The sequence below is a fragment of the Leucopleurus acutus genome (assembly GCF_964270905.1).
Source record: "Leucopleurus acutus genome assembly, chromosome: 12".
Taxonomy (NCBI): Eukaryota; Metazoa; Chordata; class Mammalia; order Artiodactyla; family Delphinidae; genus Leucopleurus; species Leucopleurus acutus.
In genome coordinates, this window is record NC_139154.1 from 53,869,090 (window position 1) to 53,891,870 (window position 22,781).

Sequence of the window (22,781 nt, forward strand, 5' to 3'; positions counted from 1 at the left end):
GCATTCTGCAGTTTAGAACTTCAACATTTGAAAGACTTGACATGAAAAACATTGATTAGACTCCAAACCCACTGGCATTATGACAAGAAATTTCAATTTTGTATTTGCCAATGTGAAAAAGGAAGAACTTCTTTAAATATTCTTTTAAATGTCTTAAGTTTCTGAATGATTTTTAGAAGATTTAAAAATTTTTAGCCATCTATTTGTGCAAATTGTTCACTCAAGGTGACTGTTAAAGTCTGAGAGATCAAAGCAAAAGTCTTCATAAGAACTGCAGGTGGTCATTTAAAAGATAAAACATTAAAGTTTGCAGCTACAAGCTCGAGTTTCTCAATAAAACTTTAAAAGACATTTTATTAGGAAGGGTTAGGAAAGTTGTCCCATACTTAATATTATACCTGCTGCTTTCATATTTTATCTTTCTTAAAAATGAGTATACGTATAATGTAAAGAAATTTTAATGAATTTTTTTCCTTCAAGCTCCATTTAATGGCCTCAAATTTCCTCCCTCTTACCCCAGTGTGCCAAATAAATACCTGTGAAACAGGCTTTTTCCCATCATTTGAAAAACACTAGGAAGCATTATTTCAGGGTATTTTCCTGTGGGTGGAGGCAATCGTTTTATTTAATAGTCATCCTTTACCCCACTGATCTGCAGTGACAGCTCTGACATAGATCAGGTTCCCACTATGCATGGTTCTATTTCTGAGCACTCTGTTCAATTCCATCACTTTTGGTTTATCTCTGAGTCTATACCATAGGTTTTTATTATTATAGCTTTTTCTTAAAGCTTTCATTTTTGGTAAGATCAATTCCTCCATCCCCCCCCTTTTTTTGTTTTAAGGAGTATATTCACTATTGCTTTTGTTTTTTTTTTAATTAATAGACTTTGTTTGGGGGCAGCTTTATGTTTATTGAAAAATCGAGAGAAAGGACAGAGGGTTCTTGTCTACTGAGCTAGTTAAGACCTCCAGTACAATATTGAATTGTAGAGTGGTGAGAGCAGCCATCCTGATTTGAAAGAAAATCCTTTCACTGTCACCCTCTTTAATATGGTGTGTGCTTAATTGTTTTCATGTATGTCTTTTATCTGGTGAATGTTCCTTCCTATTCCTAATTTGCTAGAGCGCTTAATATGAATATAAATGTTGAATTTTATTGAATTATTTTGCAGCTGAAGAAAATATTCCTTTTGGTTTTGTTGCCTACAGAAACCTCATGCAACTCAAGAATAAACCTTTAAGTCTGACATGCCTAAACTGGCCTCTGTTTGGGGGGAATACTCAGTGAGTCATCCAAGAAACCCAGGTCACATAGGATTATAAAAATGTTCATTGATCGATTGAGATAATAAAATCTTGTATTATTCTCCCTTTAAGCAGGCAACTAAGTTAGTCAATTACTGGAAATTATAACTTGACTTCTCAAACAGTGTACAACTCTAAGTACATACATTGGTGCAAAATTAAAACCACGAGTGTATTGTATTTCCAGAGGGGCTTGTCTAGGAAGCCTTCAGTTCAGAGGCATAGAACAGTCAAATGCAGTGCCCTAGCATCTAGGAAGCACAGATTTACTTTATTTGCTCTGGCGGCATACATCCTCTCCACCCCATCCCCCAGTGTACCCATATTAAAGATGAAAGAGCCAACAATGTAGAGAGGAAGTAAGGAAGGGTGGAGTAAAAAACAGGAAGACAATAGCAATAATGAGATCTCCTAGTGAAAAGAGCATGGAAACACCAACATCAGAGCAAAGCGGATATTGTCCATCTAAGAGCCAGTGGAGGCATTGCTATGATGTTAGTGTCAAGGGTTTGCACTAGAATCCATTAATTTTTTTCTGCTGTTTACTGTATATAGTCGGCCCTCTATATCACAGGTTCTGCATTCTAAGATTCAAGAGTTGAATCATCTGGGATATGGAACCTGCAGATATGGAGGGCCAATGGTCCTACGCCATTTTATCAATGTATGACGCATCTGAGGATCTGTGGATGTCCTGGAACGAATCCCCCACGGATACGGAGGGATGACTGTATTAATATCCAGTGAAATATTTACTTTTACTATATGTATGAGTGTGAAATGGGCATTCTTTCACATTTATTTTCTTGCTGTGTGTTTTGTACCAAGTTTTTACTGACTCCTTTTGCAACTGTAGAAGAAACTGTTCTTATGTATTCTGTTTTGCTAGTTGATTTGTCTTAGCTTTTGTAAAAGTTTATTCAAATTTATCTCATGTTGTTATTAACTTTTGGTTTCCATTATTTGTTGGAAGAGTGTATTGATATCTATTTATACAGAATTCCATGTGGGATATGGGATTTCACTTACCAGTAAATTTGTTTTGTTTTATAGCCTACTCAGTACCAAATGTCACTGATATATTTCTTTTTAACCATGTGAATTTATTTTTTTTCCAGGATTAGTAGAATATTCTTGCATAATCAAAACCAGTGATTTTCATCTGGACGTCTGTATATTGAATACTATATCTACAGAACCCCTTTAAAACTCTCTTTAAAACAAGTAAGATGAAAATTATTTCAATTTTTTCCTCCACATTCCCATCTACCAAATTTCCTTGTAAAACTGGCATAAGTTATCTGCCAGTAAATACAATATATATTGACCTTTTATTGGATGCCAACTGCTTGCTTTGGTCTTTACATCCTTATGAATTATATAAGCAGAGCTTGCACAGCATTCTCTGGAGGTGGTTTGGGGTTTTTGTTGTTCTTGTTGTTTTGGTTTTGGTTTTTGGTCGGGGCCAGTCCCTGGAAGCCAGCTGCTCAAGCCACTAGATACAAGCAAAGCCCTGTGGTCTCCTGAGCCCCTACCCATTGGCATCTCTACAATGGACTACAAACCTGCAGGAGAAAGGAAACAGATCTGGGTGGTGTTTGTTTTTAGTGTCAAGGAATGACATCACTGCCAGAGATTATGGCATTGTACAAGCTGGTGTGTGGGCTTGGATTTACAGCACAGAAAAGTCAAACTTTGGTTAACAGGACACATCGTTAGTGCACAGAGAACACTATATGTGAATTTTAAAAGTAGGAAACATTAACGCTTTTATGAGCTTTGTGTAAACTGGATGGTGTTTGTCAAGGCCAAAAAGTGTGCTTTATATAAAACTTACATGATATGCTTGGGCCAATTTTTTTCTTTTATTCTAAATTTGGTGATAATTTTTTTTTTTTTCTCCAGTAGGCAAAGGCTCTTGCTGGGTTAAAATCAATGAGTTGGACTTTGGCCAATTCCCTTTTTTATTTCCCTGGGCCTGAAATAGTCAATATAGGAGCTCACAGTTAAAATGTAGGAGCTCACAGATAAAAAATGACTTGGAAATGTCCAGTAGGGACTGAAAGGTGAATCAGTGATGTTCTCTCTCTATAAGGGTGTGTAAATGGGCAGAGCTAGGGAGAACAGGGCAGGGGTTTGGGGTGTCATCAAGACAAGGGCTCTAATGGGCCAGATTCTCCCCACATTGAATACACTCTCAGAGTAAAGTGGTTGCTCTGGAAGCATATGATCTTCTTCAGGACCACAAGAGGACAAATTGAAGTCATTACTTTAAAATCAGTAAACCGTAATACAAATTTCATGGCAAGTTAGCATTGCAGTTTAGTCCCTAAGCTTGAATGAATGGCATTTGGGACTTTGCAGTGGAAAACAGAGATTAATGATGGGCTTTGAACCATCTTTATCTGAGAGCACCACCACTGGATGGCAGTAACAATCCTTGGAGTTCCCCCCCTCTTTTTTTTTTCCCTTCTACTCATTAGCTAGTCCATCTTGTCCACTTACAAATGCCATGCTTTTAGAGTTAACTTCTACCAGAACACCTTAATGTGATATGCTTATGACTTGCTAGGCTAAAGTTCAAAAATAAAATAAGGAAGGATAATTATGTGTACTGTGGTTAAAACAGGATACAGAAATTTGGATGCCCACAAAAGTCAGGCAATTTCTCCATCATTTAAGGTCAATACTCAGTCATTATGTCATTTAAAAATCAAATTAGGTCCAAAGTGATGAGATATTGTTTACACAAGGTCTCATAGGAACTTCAAACTTCTAAATGCTAGGGAGAATAATGGTCTCAAAAAAGGACACAGGAGTTATATCTTCACTTGTTACCTTCAGAATTGAGCAAAAGGTTATTCAGTCCCTAGAGTGGACTTTCAAAAGAGGACTCACAGGCACTCAAAGGTCTCCATATCCAAAATTGAACTCATTATCTTAACTTTCAAGGTTACTCATTAACTCATTCATTTACTCAATAAATATTTATCGAATACCTACAGACTGGAGCTGAGTGCTGGAAATATAATAACACCCAAGGGAATCAGAATCTCTGAGAATGGTATAAGGTCTAGTCATTTTACTTTGGTAATTTTTAATATTGATGTAAATTCAAACTTAAAAGTTACAAGAAGTGTATAAATAACCTCCACAGTTTTTACCCACGTTCGCCAATTGTTTCCATTTTGCCCTATTTTCTTCTTTTTGTCTGATCTTCCACCTCTCCATGTACAATTTTTTTCTAAATCATTTGAAATTAAGTTGCAGATATTGTGTGCCTTTATTCCTGTTTTTGTCAGTGTGTTTCCTAAGAACAAAAACATTCTCTTATATAAACACAATATATGATCAAAAATCAGGAAATTTAACATTGGTACAACCCCATTGTTTAAAAAAGAGTCCATATTCAAATTTCATCAGGTGTCCCAGTGTTTTTGTAGTAGGGTGGGGTTCCCAGGAAGCAAAGTCTGGGATAGAGGTCAGTGTGCAGAAATTTTTCTAGGGAGCACCCTCAGGATCAGGGAGAGAAGGAAGCAATAGAAGAAACTGCACTGTGATGTGGTCTCAGCAAAGGCTAGGCTAACCCTCTGGGGACCCTGAAGCTCTGATGTCCTTTAATGTCCTGAAATAAGGTGAGGGATTTGGGCCTTTATATTATACATTGACCAGTTATTAGATCTGAGCTGCCCTGGGGAAGGAAGCATGGGAACTTTGTGCAAGGCAGAACTCTCCAGCCTATAGTAATTTCTGAGGACTGTCAGCCAATGGTGCCCTGAATAGCTGGAGGAATAAGTCCTTCAGTCTTCGAGGAGACAGAGTGGCACATCACAGCTTCCACTATGGTCCACCATTTGCACTACTCAGATCCACTTCATATAAATTCTGGGAAGAGTTCCTCCAAGATTCTGTTGGATCTCTTTTCCTGGGGGATATGGATAAGAAGGTTAATAGATAAATTAACTGGCTGTAAGCAGTTGGAGCCCAAACACTTGGGACCACAACTGATACTCATCATCTACTACCCATTCCAGATTGTCTCATTCTCAGCCACTGTCTTTGCCGAGTAGATGTTTTACCTGTTGGCAAGACCCAGATCTTCATTTCTGAGGCCTCTGAGCTCCTGATCTCCATGGCTTTCTTAAGTATTACTGCTGTATTTATCCATGTATCATCAAGATGAGCAAGGAATTGTCAAGAGGCACTCCAGTGGATCAGGAGGATACCATCACATTCTTCTCTGTCCCATTATATCGAGCAGCCCTCCTCCTTCTGATGATCAGGGTCCTCACTGCTAGCTGGCTAGTCAGGTGGCAGCTTCAGAATCCCACATGAGCATCTGTTTTCTTGGACCACTCCTACCACTGTTGCAAGTTGAGTTTCCTGGGAAGCAGACTCATCACAGGAATTGCATTAGGGAGTGTTTTTGGGAACCATGCTTGTAGAATGGAAGAGAAGGAAGTGGTATTAGGTAGAAGAAAAAAATGGATTTTCAAACTCAGCAGACTCTCCATCTCCTTACAATCTTGTAAAGTTCTACTGTTTAAAGGTTTTCATTAAAACGAATCACATCGGTGGCATCAAGTAGTATCACTGGCACTTCTAGCCTCAATTTCTTCACTGAATTAGCTCCCCCAAAGAATGAAACATTGGATGAACACCACAGAGATGAACATCCCTGTCAGGGTTTCCAAAATCCTTGTATTCCTCTGCAGGAATACCTTTTATTCTTCGAATTCAGTGGTTACACTTCAATAGGTTTCCCATAGAAATATTGTTTTTATTTATGAAATCATTTATCACTGGGATATTCTTTGGTAGGATTTTTCAGTAAGATTTTTTAAATGCCTCACAAAAAAAGCAGTTCTTTGGGAATGTAACTGTTGAAATAGAATCTAACAAGTACCATAGATGTAGACATGTTACAAACATTTGTACTTTCACCCCAGTACATGGCCAATCTGTTCTAATATTTGTTTCTTCATATCTTCAGCAATGTTTTCTATGTGACTTCACCAAAAATGTGCTGACAAAGCAATGCTTTTGAGTTTGTTGGTCCTTTGTTTTATAATTACTTCAACCATCTTTTACTGTGGCAGGAAGAACCAGAGACACTGATGGTTCGTGGCTTTTGTTCCTTACTTGTAAACTGAAAAACCTCAAAAGAGGCTTCTAAGCAATTATCAGTAGGTTTCATGAGATTTGTCAAGAACTGGGTTTGTTCCACATAACTTTAAAAATCTCCAAAAAACTGCTGAAGTTTGTCTTCCTGTTCTGAATGCTTAGCTTTTAAATGTCTGGTTAATCACTGGAATTCATATTATTAATAGATAAGATCTCAAGACATAATATGCTAGCCAACTAGGGAGAATTTTATCATGAATGTATATGTCCATTAGTGTAAGTCGATGTAAATCCATATTTTAAATGGTCTTCTTGATAATTTTAGATTTGGAGGGACTCCTTCTTGCTGTTCTAATCGCATTATCATTCTTTTTTTTTTTTTTTTACCATAATGCAGCTGACTTGTACTCAGAGTAGAAAGGTTTGCTATGCCATTTTCTTTAAGTTCATTTTGCTGTCATCTTTCTTTCACCAGTTACTTTTTTGTAGAAAGCTTTTTAAACCATTTTTCCAAAATGAGTGTTAACCTAGTTAAAATGAGATATTATCTGAAAATCTCCTTACTGGGCACACGTTAATGGAATGTCTGAAGACTTGCTAGAAGCAGTCAATTGACTGAGCCAGGACTGTCATCTCTTTGGCACTTTTTCCTCCCTTGGATATCTTAAAACCACTGAGGCTTGGAAATTATAGCAATCAGCATACGCTGACTAATGTAACATCAATGACAAGTTTGAAAAGTATGGGATCCTGTTAAGCCGTGTCTCCCCCTTCTGAATTTGTGCAACTGTTTTTTTTAACCTCAATGCAGAATTTTACCTTTGCTCCTATTAATTTCACTTTCTGTCATCTGTCCCTGTACTTTAGCCTGTCAAGATCTTTTGAGATTCTGATTCTGTCATTCAGTATGGTTGCTATCTCTTTCAAGTTTGCATACCCTCTACGTCTTTATTCACAACTTTAATATACATATTAAGAAGGATATCTCTTTAAGACAAAAATAAAACAATACAAAAAAACACAACTTCCTTCTGCTCCAGTTGCTCAGCCCCTTGTGTGGTGGACAATGGCAGGATGGTGTAGTCTGTACTCTCCACAGGGTTGCCTGCCAGGGCACTTCTGCATTTCAGAATCAGGCAACAGGAGTCAAACAACTCTTTGAATTTGTGTTCTCAAACTCCTCCTGCAGATCAGAGCTAGAGATCTTCAGAATTCTCTCCCCATGTTTCTAATCACCAGCCCCACCCCCCATTTGCTCATGATTCCCTTGTAAGAGAGACATTTGAATAAAAGTCTTTCCCAGATTTACCTTTTACTGATTTTTTTTCCCAATTAGGCAACAAAATTTCATTTTATTCACTGATATGTCACATAGATTATCCAAGCAGTTTGAAGTCAGTAAAAGAGAGGAAAAAGGGAAGATTCTAGGATGACACCAAATTTCTGGTTTCAGTGGCTGCATTGAAGAAAGCTATTGCTTCTCACCTACTTCTCATGAGGAAAATTGAATGAAAAAGAAATGGAATCCAATCTTGAACATGATGAGTTTGAGATGCCCAGGAACATCCAAGTGGAGATGTTGAGATGCCATGAGATGAACCAGTCTAGAGCTTCAAAGGCCACTGGGATTAGTACTCTGCAATGTTCAGGTAGTAATTCTGAGGACACATTGAGTAAGTGCTCTCATAACTTCAGTCTCAAAGCAATTCTGGTCCTTGCAGTAAACATGGTGGGCCAGAAAGAGCCACAGGGCAAAAAAAATCCCTCTTTTCCAGGTGTGTCTTACTCTATGACCATAGGCAACACACATTAAGAATCATTTTGCAAGCTGCCTTTGGAATTCATCAACCCCAAATCTAGACAAATGGAGATTGCTACCTGAAGAGTTAGTTTCCGTCCTCAGCCTACACAACTCCAGGGGTGAACTGCAAGCCACAATAGCTGGTTATGGTCACCACTCTCTGCTGCCACCTCCAGGTGGGCACATAGCCATCCATGTATTGTGCTGGGGCACGTCACATATATGGAAACTGGTCTGAGCAGCACACATCTGCTACTGGGAAAATGAAGCTGGCCAGGCCCCACACACAGAGATCAGAACAATCAGTGCCCACCTCCAAGTTCAAGCCATAGTAGAATCAGAGGCTCCCAACAGCATCAAAATTTCCATGCATGACTTGGGGGTAGCAATTCAGCTGGGAGGGGGAGCTAAGGAGTCTGCCATTAAGCTGCTTTTGCATAACAAACATCCTATTTTTACTTACTTTGTATGCTTATTTGGGATGACTTTGGGTGTGGAGGCTAATGGATGTCATGGGAGCTAATGGCCCTCTTAAGACACCCTTTGGTGCTATGAGTTGGACCACCAATTCTGCTATGAAAACCACGCCATAACTTAGGGATCCGAATAACCTATTAGCCAAAGAACTCTCAGACTTCCATATACCTCCCAGACTTCCTTGTTCCTTCTCAACCTTAGGATCCTTACCACATCTAATTCTTAGCAAGATGCTTTCATCATTGAGAAGAAAAATTGTGCCTCTGCACCAGGAGAGCATCTTCCTGTTACACAGCACTTGACCCATGTCCTTCCCCAGTAGGTAGTTATTGTTAGAATTTGAGGTGTAGATAGGGAAATTGATATTTAGATGGTTTAAAGCAGGGGTCCTCAAGCCCCCATCCGCGGTCTCTTAGGGACCGGGCCGCACATCAGGAGGTGAGTGGCAGGCGGGCAAGTGAAGCTTCATCTGCTGCTCTCCATCGCTCCCCATCGCTCGCATCACTGCCTGAACCATCCCCTCCCTTCCCCCGCCCCGCCCCACTGTGGAAAAATTGTCTTCCACAAAACCGGTCCCTGGTGCCAGAAAGGGTGGGAACCACTGGTTTAAAGGTCATCCGGATGGTAAGCGGCAGTAGAATTTGAAGTTGGGTGTGTCTGGCTTCAAAGTGTAGGCTCTTTCTACTTTTTCCGTGCTTTCTTTCCTAGAGCATGGCTTGGATGAGCTTCAGAGCCACCCCAGCATACACAGCAGGAGAGGTGTCTAGTTCTCCAGACTGATTAGTTATGTCTTGGAGGAACCTTCATATAAGTTCTTGACTTCCTTCAGGCCATCTCCCCAGCCCTGTTGGATGATCCTGGCCTACTCAAAGCATTAACCATGGCCCTTCAGAACTTCTGATGGCTCTGTATTTCGAATGGTGCCTTTTGACACTTAATTCTAATGACATCTGTGCCCAGAAAGCAGAGACCCACAATGCCCCACAGCCTGCCTCAACCACTCCAGTCCTAGTAAACTATCACAGTGGGTTTTATCACAGATCTGCCCATCTCCCAAGTCTGCAGCAAATTTTGGAGGTGGCAAATATCCTTTATAATCCCCAGTCTTCATCCTCTGACCTCCTTCTCATCTACTTTCATCATAGGCGTTTGTTCACCAAAGATGTAGGAAGATTATCTGATATGACAGTGGTTTACAGTTCTAATCTGGCTTCAGAGAGCACACCTCCCTGGCCTCCAACACCCACAGCCAGAAGGCCAAATTCTATCAACTCAGTTCTGGAAAATGCCTCTGCTTCTACATCCATCTGTCTTTGCTTTGCTCCTTCCTTCTGCTTTATGATCTCATTTCTTAACTCCAACCCCCAATTTTGGTGTTTAGACTCAACTCTCCTTGCTCTCTTTTTCTCAGACCTGACACTTTGTCATTGGATAGTGTTTTAAAAATGGCTCCTTCATCTTAGAAACAGAAAGTAGCATGGTGGTTACCAAGGGCTTGGAGGAGGGTGGAAAGGGGGAGTTGTTGTTTTAAGGGTATAGAGTTTCAGTTTTGCAAGATAAAAAAGTTCTGGAGATCTATTTCACAACAATGTGAATATACTTAACACTACTTAACTGTACTTAAAGTTTGTTAAGATTGTAAATTTTGTGTTAGGTGTTTTTTACCACAATAAAAAAAATGCAGAAAAAAAATTTTTTTAGCACTCAGAAAAAAATAAATGGTCCCTCCTTCCTGATTTTTTCTGAGAGACACAAATTAAATTTGCTACAAAGTTGAACTTGTTTTAAGGGAAGTTTATGCTATAACATGTATTCCAATATGGAACCTTGATGTTGGCTACGGCTATAGTCAGAATTCATGCAGTAATTACATAACCTGATCCTTTGGATCACTCTCTTGTATTAGTTAAAAATATATGTTTTGACCCCTGGACCATGGGTTCTCAAACTTCAGTGTGTAATAACAATCACAGGCTTATTATATATGCATATTCCAAGGCTTACCCTATGCCTACAGAATTAGAAATCCTCTGAGTCTGAGGCCCAAAAATCTGCATGTTAAATAAACTCTATGTTATGTTGAAACAGGCTGTCATTGAACCACAGTTTAAGAAATTCTGTTTTAGAAGGTATGCTGTTTTTAAGGCAAGGACCAAATATTTAATTTTATTTTTTCTTCTATGGGCTCAATCTCAGAGATTTGTACTTAGTAAGGACTCCCATGTGGTTGAAAAAATACAGTAAAAAAAAAAAAGCATTTTGCTGGACTTGTCCAAATAAAATACAATCTGTAGCATGTGGTTTATTTTAGAATTAATTGTGCATTAATATGTATTTGAGCAAGCCATATAATAAAGAGCTATAATGTGATGCTATCTCCAAAAATGTGGCTTTAGTGTTTAGTGTTTTGAAATCCAGACTCTGAGAGACTCTGATCTCATATAGCTCTAAAAATGTCATTTCCTTTTTGAACTTTTTATTCCTCTTCAGCCTCTAGATGGAAATGAAGCATTCCTAGTTTCAACCTGACTTGCAACTTTCAATGTGTTCTCAAGGAAGTATTGGAGAACATTTATAGCATTCATTTCATTGTGTAGTCTGTCCATACAAGAATAACTGTGAATATACTTTTAAATACCATATATTTTAGAATTTAACTTTTTGTCTGAAGAAAAAAAGTGTCATTTATCTAGTGAGCAAAGGAATTTGGAGTTGCCTCATTCAGATTAAATTCATAATTTTAATAGTCATTTACATTTATGATATCACAAGGATGTGCAATGACATTCTTTTACTTAGAAATTAATAAGACAATTTGTTCTTCATGTTCTGGAGGATTTTTGCCCATTAGATGGATGTTTAGATAAATGTCTGTGAAGGCTCTATCTAACCCTGAGAATCTGTGAATTTATACTGCCAAAGTAATTTTTGATACACTCAATATTACTTGGATGTAACGTGAAATGTAATTTGTTCCCCACGGAGAACATAGTTTTAGCCCAAAATTTGTCTGTACAAAGTGAATTGTCTAATAGTTTTATGTTCATGTATTTTTAGAATGATGTCATACTTTAGAAATATAAACATTCAAGTGGAAAATCAAACATTGGATCAGATAGTAACACCCCAACTGATTTGTCTTTTAAGTTTTCTAAGGGATTAAGCTTTTATATATGCTCTTCCCCGCCCCCACCCCCATTTTAAGGTTTCAATGAATACAGCCAGGATTTGTGACATTCCAAAATGTCTTGAGAGGCTTGAAGGGGCAGGTCCAAAGTCACAGAAGCTTAGAACTGAAAGGACCTCAGAGTTGGAGCAGAAGAACATTTAGGTTACTGAGTTGCTCAAGAGTGTATAATGGTGGAGAGATGACCTGCGTCTCTGTTGAGGCAGTGCACTTCCCACTGCTTTGAAGGAGGAAAAATTAAGTTGTTTTGTCTGTTCTGCCTGTGGATAACACTGTCCTCACTATCCTTTAGAAATCCACTTGGTATTATGTCTACTTGTTTCTTCTTTCTAGGTTGGTTACCCACTGTGGTAGACAAACTCTAGGGTGGCCATCATGATCCCCTGCCTCTTGGGATTCACACACTTTTATCCCCTTCCCCCCAAGTATAGGCAGGACCTATGACTTCCTGCTCACTAATAGAATGCAGCAAAGGTGATGGAATATACATGGTTATGTGTATATGATGACCTTACACATGACTATAAACCAACTTGATAGGAGACTCTCTTAGCCTGCCTGGCCAGACATGAAATAGCTGGGTCCACTGATTCAGAGTCTTACAAGGATGCAATCAAGTTATCAGCTGGGGCTTTGGTCTCATCTGAGGCTTGACTTGGGAAGGAGCTGTTTCCAGCTCATGAGGTTGTTGGCAGCGTCCAGTCCTTGCATGCTGCTGGATTGAAGGCCTCAGTTTCTTGCTGACTGTTGGAGGGAGGCTGCGTCAGTACCTTGCCACGTGGTGCTCTCCAGAAGCATCTCACAACATGACAGCTTGCTTCTTCAAAGCCAGCAAGGGACAGTCTTTGGGTCACATTGGCTACAACCAGAAGACTCAGTTATTTTATTTTATCTTTTTTATTTTTTTAACATCTTTATTGGAGTATAATTGCTTTACAACAGTGTGTTAGTTTCTGCTTTATAACAAAGTGAATCAGCTATATATATACATATATGCCCATATCTCCTCCCTCTTGCGTCTCCCTCCCACCTCTCTAGGTGGTCACAAAGCATTGAGCTGATCTTCCTGTGCTATGCGACTGCCTCCCACTAGCTATCTATTTTACATTTGGTAGTATATATAAGTCCATGCCACTCTCTCACTTTGTCCCACCTTACCCTTCCACCTCCTTGTGCCCTCAAGTCCATTCCCTATGTCTGCTTCTTTATTCCTGTCCTGCCCCTAGGTTCTTCAGAACCGTTTTTGTTTTTTTTTTTAGATTCCATGTATATGTGTTATCATATGGTATTTATTTTTCTCTTTCTGACTTACTTCACTCTGTGTTACAGACTCTAGGTTCATCCACCTCACTACAAATAACTCAGTTTTGTTCCTTTTTAGGGCTGAGTAATATTCCATTGTATATATGTGACACATCTTCTTTAGCCATTCATCTGTTGATGGACACTTAGGTTGCTTCCATGTCCCAGCCATTGTAAATAGAGCTGCAATTAACATTGTGGTACATGACTCTCTTTGAATTATGGTTTTCTCAGGGTATATGCCCAGTAGTGGGATTGCTGGGTCGTATGGTAGTTCTATTTGTAGTTTTTTAAGGAACCTCCATACTGTTCTCCATAGTGGCTGTATCAATTTACATTCCCACCAACAGTGCAAGAGGGTTCCCTTTTCTCCACACCCTCTCCAGAATTTATTGTTTGCAGATTTTTTGATGATGGCCATTCTGACTGGTGTGAGGTGATACCTCATTGTAGTTTTGATTTGCATTTGTCTAATGATTAGTGATGTTGAGCATCCTTTCATGTGTGTTCGTTGGCAATCTGTATATCTTCTTTGGAGAAATGTCTATTTAGGTCTTCTGCCTATTTTTGGATTGGGTTGTTTGTTTTTTTGATATTGTGCTGCATGAGCTGCTTGTAAATTTTGGAGATTAATCCTTTGTCCACTGATGTGTTTGAAAATATTTTCTCCCACTGTCTTTTCATCTTGTTTATGGTTTCCTTTGCTGTGCAAAATCTTTTAAGTTTCATTATGTCCCATTTGTTTATTTTTGTTTTTATTTCCATTTCTCTAGGAGGTGGGTCAAAAAGGATCTTGCTGTGATTTATGTCATACAGTGTTCTGTATATGTTTCCCTTGAAGAGTTTTATAGTGCCTGGCCTTACATTTAGGTCTTTAAATCAGACTCAGTTATTTTAACTTGCTGCATCTAACTGGTGTGAATTTGCACCCCGTAATTTTTTTTTTTTTTTTTTTTTTTTTCAGTACACGGGCCTCTCACTGTTGTGGCCTCTCCTGTTGCAGAGCACAGGCTCCAGACGCGCAGGCTCAGCGGCCATGGCTCACAGGCCCAGCCGCTCTGCGGCATGTGGGATCTTCCTGGACCGGGGCACAAACCCGTGTCCCCTGCATCGGCAGGCAGACTCTCAACCACTGCGCCACCCGGGAAGCCCTGCACCCCGTAATTTATATTAGGATTCTAGAGCTTGTGATTGTGTTCACCTTGACAACATCAATATAAACTCAGTTTATAGTTTTTTCATTAATTGTATAGTCATATGTTTCAGGGGATTATGGAGTATATTGACTCTATTATGAATTCAAACTAATCTATTGTGTAAGCAAGGAACCTGTATGAACTATTAAATCAGCAACCAACCTACCTCTTGGCCTTCACTAGACTAGAGTGTCTGCCAAAGCAATAAATTTTACCTTAGAAAAGGTAAATCAATTTCACTGCCATGTTCTCTCCCCTACTTCCTTCCCTTCTTTCCAAATGTTGCACCAAAATGTTATATTTGGGCACCAATGCTCTTGGAGCCCATGGCAATCTCCCTCTGTCTTCAGAAGTGTGCCATGCACTGTGCCTACAATGATCTGTTTTCTTTTCTGCATATTTTCCTCCCAGTGATGGTTTTGCTTCTTCTTGCCTCCACCAGTGATTAGCTTCACAAACCACCGTATGGTTGAGTCCAAAGGTTTTTCCCCAAAAGAACACACAACTGACAGAAACAATAAAATGAAAGTGTCCATGTTTTAAAATTAATAGAAAAACTTTTACTACAACACCAGTTAGAATTTCCTTTAGTTATTATGACATCAGATTTTAGTCTTGACAAAACTGATAAGCTCTGGACATTCATAACTGGAGAGTTTCAAGATCATTTTTTTTAAATCATCATTACATGGAAACTAGTGCTGTTTTATTTTAGGTGCATGGCAAACTGACAGAATACCAATCCAGTCCAAAGCTAAATCCAGTGAGGGCAGTTTAATTTAGATTTCTCCACTGAATTTTAACCAAGGCTGGGCGATACTGTGAACTGTTTCATTTGTGCCAGGATTACTGTAATTTTGCAAGGTAACTTTAACATTATTAGGCTAAGTAAAAAATAAACTACTGATGAACAAAATTTATGGAAATTAATGGAAAAGTTTCACCTTTATCCCACTAAGTCTTCTAATTCCTTCAAAGAGTTAACTTTTATATTTTATTTTTATAACATAGAGCTCATTCCTGACTTTCAACCAGCTTTTCAATGTTCCTGCTAAAATTTAGAAACCCATCCTTTACTGATGTCCTTTTGATTATTCATTCCAGCAGCTCTGATTTATTTTTATTAGTATGATACAACAATTCAAGTCAAAGGAACACAGTTCCCCACAATTTGATAATACCTAGAACTCCTGCACTTTGTGAACGAAGACAGGCTTTTTAAAAAAATACCTGCAAGGCATACAGGCTCAGATACATGCAGTGCATTCAGGTCATTTGAGAAATAATATGCAGACTCCTTTCACATTTTCCTTGAGGACTTTTGCTTGGGTTTCCTTTATATTGTATACATTGAAATTCTTTGTAGATGACTGCAATAAAAAAATGTATTTTCCTCCACTTGCAAAACCAAAGCAGTTGAAGAAATTTGCACATTACCTTTCCTTGCGAGGCCTTTGGCTTTTTCCCCTAATGCCTTTTAAGAGAGTCTATCGTTAATTTTAGATGAAGAGTACAGAGCCTTTCTGTTTCCATAAATGTTTTAATGCTTCGTTCCTAGAGATGGGCTATATGGGGAGCTCTGTGAAGTTGTTCTTTTTGAGAAGTAAAATATTTCCCCACAAAAAGAGAAGGAAAGTTTCCAGAGAACAATGAAAGCCTGGTAATTGTACTCGGAGTTTCTTAGAAGAGTTCATTCTTCGCACACGGGAGGGTGGTTTGCTCCCAGAAACTTATTACCCCGTTGCCAGTCATTTTTCTGCCAAAGTCAACTCATGTACCTTTTAGCCACTTCAGTACACTGCAGCTGTTATATTCTGACCACCGTGGACTTCCTTCTTCCTTTCTGCTGTTACAACGAGGTCATTCATTCCTTTCTCTCTCTCTCTCTCTCTCTTTTTTTTAAAAGAAATCTTTTCCTCCCCATCTGTGCCTGGGATGCAGATACTGTTGCTTTTCCCTCACCAGCTGGGGCTGCGCTCATTGTTCAACCTATTGTTTCTCAAAGGGAGGGCTTTGCATTAAGGCTACGAATGGACAAAAAACGGCTGGCTCAGAAAACCGTCATCAAATTACTAAACAAAAATAGGGAGTGGAATATTTTGTCTGCATTTAGAGACTTTTCTTTTAATTTCTTCATATTTTCTTTGTTTTGCTTTATTTCAGGTAGCAACGATTTTCAAACATCCACATTAGTAAATTCTGCCTTGAATTCATCCTTTTTAATTACGATTAACCCCAAATGAGAGAGTGCTTTTGTCTCTCCCTTAAATACCATCAGCTTGCTCTTTCCACTGCTTTTGCCTTGCTTTAGATAGCTTCCTCCTAAGTAACTGGGAAATTAGTATGTCTTCTTACCCTTTATGTGTAAGAACTCTTCTAACCTTCTAAACAGGAGCTACTGGCATTAAGTGTTTAAAGTTATCCTTATTTTTCCACAAAATAAAATCACTTGTCTCAAACCCTTTCATTTTCATTCATTTTTTGCTTATTTTAATTGAGGTATAATTGACATATAACCTACCTAACCTACCTAATGGTTTGATATTTGTGTATATTGCGAAATGATCACCACCGTAAGTCTAGTTAACATCCCCACCATTCATAGTTACAAAAAATTTTCTTTCTTGTGATGAGGACTTTTAAGATTTCCTCTCTTAGTAACTTTCAAATATGCAGTATGGTATTATTAACCCTTGTCACCCAGCTGTGCTCTCAAATTCTTTTTAGAGGGTGGGATACTAATAAACAAACAAACAAAATAATTCTATAGGCTGGTGCTTCTCATACTTTAGTGAGCATGAGAACCATCTGGAGTTAAAATACAGATTGCTGGGCCCTGCCCTGGAGGCTCTGATCAAAGTGCTACTGATGCTATTGATCTGTGGACAGTGCTCTCAGTACTCAGCCCTTCCCCCGCAAAGAGATTCCTGGGTATTCCAGGGTTGCTTCTTAAAGCATTACCCAATGTAAACCAATGAAAAGAAAAGCTTGTTGAGACGGTAAGTGTATAATGATTGACAGATAGATGATGGATAATAAATAGATAATAGAATCCTATGAATCCTATGTTATTATTTATTACTTAAGTAATAACAGTTTTAAAAATTCTACCTTTTAATAAGTTTTTAAAGCATGGCATACACAGTATAAAAGTTAAAAGAGGGCTTCCCTGGTGGCACAGTGGTTGAGAGTCCGCCTGCCGTTGCAGGGGACACGGGTTCGTGCCCTGGTCCGGGAAGATCCCGCATGCCACGGAGCGGCTGGGCCCGTAAGCCATGGACGCTGAGCCTGCGCGTCCGGAGCCTGTGCTCCACAACGGGAGAGGCCACAACAGTGAGAGGCCCTCATACCGCATAAAAATAAATAAATAAAAAAGTTAAAAGAGCACAAAATATGTATATCAGAAACTAAACTGTTCCCCCTTTCTAGGTCTCCACTCCCGCTTTGCAGAATTAAGCATGTTTAAGTATCTTGTTAGAGTATGTGCACTTAACATTTTGAAAGAGGTTGAGAATTGCCCTCTATCAAATAGTCTATGCCAGTTTACACTCCCATCTACTATTATACAGATGCTTATTTCTCCACACTTCAATGGTAGCAGACAATATCCAAAATTTTGATCTGCCACTCTGACATGTGAAAAATGACGTCTAATTTTTATTTTACTTTGTGTTGCATATAATTATAAGAGAAGTTAAACAACTTTGAGTAGCAAGACTGTGGACAATCTATTAATTTAGTACAAATAGCTGACTGGCTTATAAATTCGACCTCATACTTTCATCCAAGCAAAAGTATCTGCTTTTCTTGTTCACCTGATATTTTCCTTTTGTTGAATCTTGCTTCAAAAAGTACTGCTTCACCTCCTTTTGAATGAAAAGAAACAACTACGGTAACCCGCCTTGTCTGCCCCTTTCCTCAGTTCCCCTGGAAAATTTGATTTATTTGGCAATCCTTTGAAAATTGAAGGCTTAGATGTAGATTTTTTTATGGTCTGTAGAAAATAATACATCTCTAAACCCAAGCTTTGCTTATGAGAAATGACAGCTTATAGCCAAACTGAGGTTATAGGAAATCAAAGAAAATATTGACTATGGTGCACACACCAAAGCTGAATTTTCCTTAACTTGTTTATTGGTGTTCACTTGAAAGAAACACACACACACACACACACACACACACACACACACACACAACCCTAAGACTGCTTTTTGAAATCAAATGTATTTCCTGCCTTCTTCTTTCCTCCGGACTCTTACGACCAGCCTATTTATAGCCCAGGAAAGGAAAAAGCTCCGCTGGAGGCAGGAAAACTAAGTTCAGAAAGAATAGAAGGAAGTGTGCCTGCCATTTAGCCAAACAACCTTTAATTCAGTGAGCTCAAAGCTTAGCAGCTTCGCTGTCGTCGTTAGGCGTAAACAGCTTGCAAATTCGAATTTTTTACTCTCCCCATTTTTGAACTGGATTTGGGCAATGGAGGTGAACGCAGCATTTTAGAAGAAAGAACAGGAATCTCTAGGTGTTTAGATACGTGGAAAAGAAACTTGTAACGGGTTGGTGAAGCAGAAGAGAGGATTCAACAGAGGGATGCGCTTGAAATGATTCCACACCTGCGAGTTAAGGTAAGTGTCCTTTTTAAGACTGTCTATTGTTGTGTCTACATGCATATTATGCACTGTGGATATTAACCCCAGACGGTGCGTATAATTTGAGGGCGGTCACTCATGAAGAGCTCATAAGCTTTGCTTATATCTCTGAAAAAATGTGGAAATCAGCCTCACTTGTGACATCTTCGCTTTTTAACGATAATGTTTTTAAAGTAGTTGTTTCCTTAAGATAGCTTTATAGCCACTAAGTTTTCTTTGTTTCATTATCACCAGGGGATTAAACAGTATACATAATTTCATTGAAAATCATTTTTGAAAAATAATTTCTTGATATTTGTCTGTTTTTCTACCCTTTTCAAAGTGCTGCTGAGTGATCCATATACCATTTTGGGGGTATCAATACTGGTTTAGAATACATTTAATAGAGAGGCCCTCAAGCAAAAGTGGTCTATTTTAGAAAAGCTATTTTAACTAAAAATTAAATTTTGTATAAAATTATGTGAAGATTAAATTTTTTTTAATACAGAGCTTCTCCTGAACATTCATCTTCAGGCCAAGAAAAACCCTCTAGAAGCACAAAAAACAGCACTTAACAGCTCCAGTGATAGAAACTGTTCACAATAATTATTTACATTTAAGTTATTATTTCAAAACATTCATTCAACATATATTTTTGAGTGACCTGAAAAAATGTCCCTGGGTTTGGAACTGGAAAGGTCAAAAGGGAATGGATTAAATCCAAGAGCAGTTGATGCTGCCCACAAACACTTGTAAAGCTCCTAGAGACATTCCAACTTCTGTTAACGTTCTCTGCCATCAAACAAGTATGTTTGTTTAGATGATGCACCATATTTGCATTCACCGCTGATAATATCCACATTCGTGTCCTGGAGAAACGTGATTAATGTCACCATGATGTCAAACAAAGGAATAAGGTTCTGGTGGTTTATTGAAAAGGAAGAGCCAAAGGAAATGTGTTGCTGTTATTTTGGCTTATCCCAGTTTGAGACTGGTATGTTTAGAATCTGTCTTAAGAAGATAGCAAATCTGGAAGCCAGAAAAGCTGAGCCAGCCAGATTGCAACTAGTGCAGGAGGCCAAGGCTCAGTTCTGTCTCAATGTGGATCGCATTGGCTGTTCGCTTTCATGGAAGAATTTAAGGGTTATTTTCTTCTGATTAGAAAATTATAATTCATTCCATGGAAATATCAAAGTATAATATTCTTGAGTTGAAAGAGCGATATTTCTTAGTTAAAATTAGGTTGTAAAAAATAGAGTGAAATAAAATTAATCTGGACAAATATGATGGGTCTGAAGAAACAAATAAAACGAACTCTTAGCCCTTGTTTCCAGGACATTCCGGTGCTGCAAAGTCCTGAATTCAGTGCTGAATCCATTTTATTATTTCCACAAAGAAAAGTCTGAGGTAACCTAATTAATTGCTACTCCAGGTGGGTCAGCGATAGGGACATTGCTTACAGTGATCCTGATTTCTGTTCATGTTGAACCTTTCCTCTTATAATTTCAAAACAACATTCTCACTTGACACATTCATATGTTTACATGATGAGAATAAAAATGTTTTAAACACTATTGAAGGTTTAAATAATAGATAAAATAATGAGTTATGTATTTTATTCTAAGAATATATATTTTTTCACTTTTAAAAGTCTTGTTGTTGGTCATTGGTTTCTGGTTGCCCATAGATGCTTATAAATGTATCCATGAAATGCCAGTTATTTAAAATAGATTTCTTGGGAATGGCTTAATAGTTTCATAGCTTTCTTGATGTATTCTCAAGCTCCTGAGAATACGGTACGTTATTAGAGTTAGCTAATTCTGAAAAAAAAATTGCCAATTTTTTTAGCTTCTCTATTAATTAAGTAGTCATTTATTTCTTCATTTCCTGCATAACTCCTATAATCACTATATGTTTACAGGTTGCATAGTATAGCCACCCCGACTCTCACATAGAAATATAAGTGAAATCAGATTACTCTTCAGATAGAGTGGAGTTTTAAGAAATTTAGTCACCAATGTAATCCACAACTTGTAGGATGTATTGAAGGTGGGGTGTAGGAAGAAGCATGCCAAGGCCAGGCAGCCATACCCACCTGGCCTGATGTTATGGAAGGAGGGGGAATTGCAAATTGATTTTCGTGGGTCTATGAGCACCTTAAATCCAGATTAGTGGCCTCTGGATGTTCTCTTTCTCCTGTGCTCTCATCCTCTCACATCCTATATTACAGGTCAGCACAGCACCACACCACCAAAGCATATTTGTTAAGTTCTCCTACTTATAATACATTCTCTACCTTTGATAAACTCAACATTTACTTGGAGAGTGGGAGTTATACAGAACACAAGGCATACTATATATGGAACGAAATGAATGATGTAGATAATAAGCACAGATAAGGAAGGCCTGATCCAGGCAGGCTTCATGGAGGGATGAGGCTGAGCTGAGCCTTGAAGGGCACAGGGAGATCTCATGGGTACGGCAAGAGATAAGGGCATCCAAGACAAGAACGGAGCTGTGTGCATGGGAAGAGATAGGAATGTATTGATACTTGGGTTGCTGGATGAAATACAAGATTCCCACTGAAATATGAATTTCAGATAAACGACATATACTTTCTCTAGTAAGAGTATGTCCTATTTCACTGGTGTGTATGAGGCGTATTGCATGAGACATACTTATACAAAATATATTTGTTGTTTATCTGATTCACATTTAACTGAGTGTCCTGTGTTTTTTATTTCCTACTGGCAACGCTACCAGCGAACTCTGTGTCAACCAGCTTGATAGGAGCAGGGGCAATGCCCATACAGAACAAGAAGAAAGCATCTGGAGGAGGTTGAAGTCAGACTGCAGTGGGACAATAATGCCAGGCTAAGGAATTTAGAATCTAATTTGAAGACACTGGGGAGTCACTGAGGATTTTGAGAAGGGAAATGACATCAATAAGACCTGCCCATTCAAGGCAGGACTTGCTGGGGCAAAGAGCAGGTCACCAAGGTCTGGGTGCTGGTGACAACAGAGAGAAAGAAACCATCCAGATTGGGGACACATTAGAGAACATATCCCACATGTTTTGTAAACTGATTGGATATGGTTTTAGGAGGAGAAGAAGTGTTAGAGAGGATATTATGTTTTACTTAGAGTCCATTCAAAGAAATAGCCAAAGAGATAGAAGCAGGTCAGGGAATTAGTGAGGGAAGCAAGGATTTTATTTTCAGACATATTGAATTTGAGGTGATGATGGGATAATCAAGTAGAAATAGTAAGTGGACAGCTGGAAATGGGAAACAGCTTAGGAGAAAGGTGAGGGCTGGAAATAATAACAACGGCCAACATTGATGGAGAATTTTCTATATGCCAAGCTTTTTAATATACATTCTCTTATTTCGTGCTTACAACCACCTATGGGCAGGTTCCATTGCTAGCCACATTGTATAAATGAGAAAACTAAGGCTCAGAGAGGTTAAGGGACTTGTCCTTAATTACCTAGCTAGAGACAGAAAATGGAAGCCAGGTGTGCATGAGCTCAAAGCCATGTACCCACTCATTCCCCTGGAGAATGTATCTGCTGTGGATTCACTTTCTCCATCTGCAAAGATCTAAGGGCACAATTGTTCATGCTGTAACCCAATTTTTAACCAGATGCCTGGTCTTTGTTCCTCACTACGGTAGCCCTCAGAATTCTGCACCTTTTGGTTAATCTCTCTGAGGAAACGGGAATAGTTTATACACAGAGATTTTCTTATTGATTTTACTTAT

General features: G+C 38.6%; 1 protein-coding gene across 1 annotated transcript in view; it reads left to right on the forward strand.

Moving 5' to 3' along the window:
• The first annotated feature begins 18,884 nt into the window (after positions 1-18,884).
• RASGRP3 (RAS guanyl releasing protein 3) overlaps positions 18,885-22,781 on the forward strand; it is a 101,910-nt gene continuing 98,013 nt past the window's right edge. Inside the window, exon 1 of the mRNA XM_082852066.1 lies at positions 18,885-19,016. The gene's annotated coding sequence lies outside the window, so the exon portion shown is untranslated. The remainder of the gene's footprint in view (positions 19,017-22,781) is intronic.